This window comes from Ochotona princeps, chromosome 22, assembly GCF_030435755.1.
Source record: "Ochotona princeps isolate mOchPri1 chromosome 22, mOchPri1.hap1, whole genome shotgun sequence".
Lineage (NCBI taxonomy): Eukaryota > Metazoa > Chordata > Mammalia > Lagomorpha > Ochotonidae > Ochotona > Ochotona princeps.
Genome location: NC_080853.1, coordinates 38,717,321 through 38,723,320, shown reverse-complemented (window position 1 = coordinate 38,723,320; position 6,000 = coordinate 38,717,321).

The window sequence follows — 6,000 nt, the reverse complement described above, 5'->3', positions numbered from 1 at the left end:
CAGCTTTCTGCCCCCAGAGCCCACCCACCCTTGCACGACTGGAGAAGCCACAGGCATGGTTCATCTCACACAAGATCCTCTCGCACCATGAGCATTTGTGCAATCTGAGTTCCATCACCCCCACAGCATCTGTGACATTCATACTTGTGTGATTATTAGCCAGGGTTCCCAGAGAGTAGGAGCCGATGGAATAGATGGATGGATGGATGGATAGCCAGGTAGATAGTTAGATAGGTAGGTGTGTAGATAGCTGGGTGGATGAATGGGAGAGTGGGCAGATGGATGGATAGATAAATGGATAGAAGGATGGGTGGATAGATGGATGGGTGGATGGATGGGAGAGTGGGCAGATGGATAGATAAATGGATAGAAGGATGGGTGGATAGATGGATGGATGCATGGATGGGTGGATGGATGGATGGGTGGATGGATGAATGGATGCATGGATGCATGGGTGGATGGATGGATGGATGGATGGATGGATGGATGGATGGATGAATGGATAGATGGATGGATGGATGGATGGATGGATGGATGGATGGATGAATGGATAGATGGATGAGTGGATGGATGGATGGATGAGTGGATGAATGCATGGATGGACAGTCAGGAAGATAGTTCATAGGTTGATAGGTAGGTCTTTGCATGGCTGAATGGGTGAATAGACAAATTGTAGAGGGGGGTTTATCAGTGGGGGCACAGCTCACTGGGTCCTGCAGGTGGAGCTATCCCCACAATAGGCCACCTTAAGGATGAGGAGCCAGGGACACTGGTCATGAGGGTGAGTTCAACCCTTAGCAGCAAGGATGGCGATTGTGGGCTTCTGATACACAGCCAAAAGCCTGAGGGGTGAGGGTGCAGCCTGGTGCAAGGTGCGGTTAATATGAAGAGCTTGCAGATGTGCAAGCTAAAGACAGGAGATGAAGGGTGTTCCAGTTCCAGGGGAGAGAGGAGGAGAGAGAAGGTGAGAGAGAGAACATTTGCTTTCTTCTGCTTTGCTTCTTGCTCAGGGCAAGCTCCAAGACCCTGCTGGCATGTGTCTGCACTGAGGAGGGACTCTGGCTCGGTCCACTGAGGCCAACACCAGTCCAGTCACATGCCCGGGGAGACCCAGCCAGCCAGTGCTGAGCTCTGGCTCATGGCTCGGGGTCCAGCCAAGGTGTCGCCCAGGATGGCCCTTCACGCATTCTGTTTTCAGTATCAATTACATTCGCCACAGCATCAGAGAGACACACTTGGAGATAAATCTAATCAAATCGCAGCTTACTCACACAGTGAAATTCATAAAGCCTGGCTGAGAGAACTCAAGGGTCTAAATAAACCATGAGCTGCCCCGTGTCCACAGATGTGGTCAAGGGGGAAATTCTTTTCGAGTCCATCCATAAACGCAACATGAAACGTCTCAAATCCCAGTGGTTTCTGTGTAGAAACGGAGGCCATGGTGCTAACATGCTTACGGAAATAGAACAAACATTGGATGAAGAGAATAACGTTGGAGAAGTTGCACTACTCTCTTTCAAAGCTCAGAATATAATCCAAAACGGTGAAAATAATGTGGCTTTGGCTCCAGGGAGCACGTGCGGAAACAGATCAGGTTCCAGTTGTAGCCTTACGTGTACCGTCTGTGAATGTTTATAAAAATGCCAAGGTAATTTCTTGGAGAGAAAGCATTTCCAACAAACGACACTGGGACCACAGACACAGCAGCTGAGCCTGGGGGAGCCCCTGTGGATGACAGGGGCTCAATGCAGAGGTCAATGCAGCGACACGTGGCAGATGGGGGCTTGCCTGGAGCAGGTGTTGGCTCTGGCAGTTAAGGACACACAGACCTGAAGGAGATCTGATGGGCCATGCTTTGTGGTAGACAGATTCTCTAATTCTGCAAATGAAGACATGAGGGCACTTCCCAGGGCTTGTGGAAAATTATTCCTAAAGGCAGGGTTCCCCCCTGCAGTCTGCAGCCCCTCATCTATTGTTTGGTCCCACCTGTTTAGGGTTGGTGGATTTCTGGCTGTTCCTGAGCCCGGGCGTGACTCCCTGGTGCTCCAGGAACCTAGGGTGCAGGCTGCGGATCTCGCAGGTGGGTGGAGACATGGTCCAGCTGCTGTACGCTGACGGCCACTTCCGCGGCCCTTGAAAATGGTGTTTCCTCTTGCTGCCTCTTTCTGCATCCATGGGGTGAGGGTGCTGCGGAGTCGACCACATCCGGCTTGTTTTTCGCAAGTTTTATGTGTTTTTTGTGTTCCATCAATTGCCGAGAGCGGTTTTAGAGTCCCCAGCCCACGGTGCAGGTCGTTCATTGGTTCTCTCAGGTCTGCCGCTAACTGCGTTCGTATATTACGGTTATGTCTTTGTCTCCTGCCTCGTGATGGGATCTTCCTCTTTATTTCCGGGTGTGATTCTCCTCTGGGACTCTGTGCTGTCTCACGCGATTACAGCCACACCAGAATTCATATGTTTACTGTTTTCACAGTTTATCTTTTCCTTCATTTTTAACTTTGTAAAATGATTCGTATTCATACTACAAACTTTTCTCTTTTAAATGGCACTTAATTGGGCCTGGTGTGATGGCTCAATTGGGTTGTTCTCTCCTTGCAAGAACCAGGATCCCATATGGGCGCCGGTTCATGTCCCGGAGGCCCCGCTTCCCATCCAGCTCCCTGCCTGTGGCCTGGGAACGCAGAGGAGGACTGCCCAAAGCCTTGGGACCCTGCCTCCACGTGGGAGACCCGGAAGAGGCTCCTGGCTCCTAGCTTTGGAATGGACAGCTCTGGCCATCGCAACCATTTGGGAAGTGAACCAAGAGATGAAAGATCTCTCTCTGTCTCTCCTCATGTCTCTGCAACTCTGCTTGTCAAATTAAAAAAAATAGATCTTTAAAATAAACACATACTTCAGCCTTTTCTGTGTTCTGGTAATTCTGTCTTCTCATTGGAGCATCATTTCCCATGAACAGTTCACATAATTACTGGTACAGCGGAGTTCAGTATAACCTCTGTGCTACTTGGTGCATTTTATACTGTGTCCTTCATTTCCTTTAAAAAAATTATTTATTTTACTTGAAAGTTGGAGAGACCAAGAGAGAAGCATATTTTCCATGATTGGCTCCCAGCTTTGGCCATTGTAGTCAACTGGGAAGTGAACCAGTGGGTAGGAATTGTCCTTCCAATAAGTAAAAGTGAGTAAAACAAGAACTTACATTAGGGGGAGATTTAGCCCAAATTCAAGAAGTCATTGTTTTATATTTTCTGTTCCCCTTCAGGAATTCACCTTGTACTTTTTCTCAGGTGGTCTCTCCTCTCTCTCTCTCTCTCTCTCTCTCTCTCTCTCTCTCTCTCTCTCTCTCTCTTTCTCTGTGATTCTGTGATGCACTTTGAGATACTGGCCGAACATGACAGCTGTCACTCCCTCAGCTTTTCCCAGTGGAGCCCCAATTCCAGCCCCACCAGCTGGAATCCCTGGGGCTCAGGCTGCGCCCACTCCCAGCCCCTCATCCCGCCTGTCCCGGTTCATGCTGACATCCCCGTGTGCCTCTGACACGTTGTCTCCACACCCTTGCAGGGCGAGGTTTCTGTTCTGTTTGTTTCCCTTGCAATTTCCTTGCTGCTTCCATGCAGGCTTCGAGAATATGGTCCCCGTCTCCGTGGCAGATCCCATGGGGATGCATGTCAGAACTGGGTTGGACAGAGGCAGTGTGTGTGGCTAGCCAGCCAAGTGTGTAAGTTACCACGTGTGTGTGTGTAGGAGCTCCGTGACAGCCAACCATTCAACCACACTGTCCACCACACTGTGGAGTCATGCCACCCAGTCACGCTGCCCAGCCCTGCCGCGCAGTCGTGCTGTCCAGCCACGTCATCCAGCCACACCGTCCAGCCACGCTGTCCTAGCCTGCCCCTGGTCTCCCTCTCAGGGTGCTGACCCACTCGTTTTGGGGGCTCTAGGGTGGGAATGCATTTACCCCACCCCCACCCCAAACACACACTCAGAATTCAGCAGAATTCACTGCTGCCTCACGCTGAACCCAGGGCCTCCGTGTGGCTGGTGGAGGTGGCTGTGGGTGGCGGATTGCACAGGAAAGGGGAGGTCTCTCCCAGGAGGACGCTCCTGCGGCCTCTCTGTTCTTGTGGTGTAGTTAGATGAGGAAAGCAGACCTCTCGCTCAGATGCCCCGTTGGCAGCCTGAGTGGGCTTCCACATTCCTTTGTGGTGTAATATTTCTGAGATGTGGAAGGAGTTTTCTCGGCTCGTTCCGACACCCGCGATGTTTGGCTTGGTGCGTCAGGCTCAGGTCAGCGTTTCTGATCATTAACACACCCTCCAGCCCCGGCTTTGCTGGTTTCCCTCAGGTGTCATTGTTCATGTATCCTGTGCTCCGCCAGCCCGCTCGCCTTGGCTTTGAGCTCCTGTTCCGTTGCGGGATTCTCACGTTGCCTGCGTCCATCACCGATTCTGTTTATTTTTCTTGGATGTGCATTTAAGGCTATTGATTCCCTGCTCAGTGTCTGACACTCTGTAACAGCACGGTGGCTGCCTCGCGATGACAAGGTGTGTCTTGGAAATGTGTGGCCTCATAAGAGCTGTCGCTTGCAGGGACTCAGCAACGTCGGAGCTCCTAAGACTGTGTTCATATCAACCACTCGTTCTCGCCTGTGGCATTTACTGGCAAGCAGTTGATATCTCACAATACACACAGAGAGACAGAGAGACAGAGAGAGAGAGAGGAGGGGGCACAGGAACCTCCAGTGTTCATGGGAAGTGAGTTGAAAGCTTATTTTCAAGAATCTTGACATGTATTGAACTCCCACTGTAGGGCTCATTTTCCTCGAACCTTTTCAAACAAATCGATACAAGAATTCTGGGGCCTGTGGTGGTGGCTTTGTATCGTGAGGTTGGCGTTTCAACCCCAGTTTATTGGGTTTTTTTTTCTTCCTTCAGCTTCCTTCCCCAGTTTCCCTTCTGGCAGCTGTTGTAGTCTGTGAAATAAAGGCACCCTCTGGGAATTTTGGCCTGTTGGGTCAGAGCCGCAGGTTTGCTAGGCTGGACCTCTCTGTTTCACCCACGTCTTAACCCCGTGCATGCCTCCGTGGCCTTCCCCCGTGGCCTTCCCCCGTGGCCTCCCTCCACAGCCTTCATCCATGTCCTCAGCCATGGGCCTTTCGGTCTCCCCCTTGTGGCCAGACAGACCCTCCCAAGTCTGTGCACATTGCCTGCGCTGTGGGATCACTTCCTGCTCACACCCTGCAACTGTGGCTTCTGCCTCTCACCCCTGTTGTCATCCTGCCCCTCCCCAAGTCCTCTGACCCCTCCCCCACCTCAGGCCCCCACCAGCACCATCATCACCTCTTCGGAGTCCTGGGTCACACTCTCCCAACCTGTCCCTGTCCCCACCTGCTCTATCACACACGGAGGGCCAGTCACAGCTGGCGTGGGCAGCCATCCTCCTGCTGTCACCACGCTGGGGGTCTTAGCTACACCAACACCCACTGCAGTGTGCCCCTCTCTGCCCTCACCCTCAGCTTCACCCCACACCCTGTCCTCTAGCTGGCCATGCCCCATGAGTATAAGCATAGCAGCCTCTGCGTTCAACCAACCACAGCCATACACCCAGCCCGGCAGGCCTGAGTGCCACGGGGCTCCCTTCTTGGTGCCGTCCCCATGCAGCACCACCTGACCCAGGGGCCTAGTTGTCGCCAGCTGCCCAGCGGTGATCAGGGACGCTGGAGTGTGCGGGCAGTTCCAGCAAGCGCCTGTGTGTGCATTCAGCTGTTCCTCTCACACCTGTGCTTGCCTGCTTGTCCTCTGGGGTGTGTGGGCAAGGCTGCGTGCGGCTCGCAGTACGGCGCTCCACACACTCATGTCACTGCTGGGTTTACAGAGCCTGTCTGTGTCCCGCTGTGGTTTGCTCTGTGTCTCAGAACACAGGCTCCCAAGGCAGGGCACATCCTCTCAGGCTAAGTCTGTCCGTGACCAAGCAGAAGAGAATGAACCCAATGAACAAATG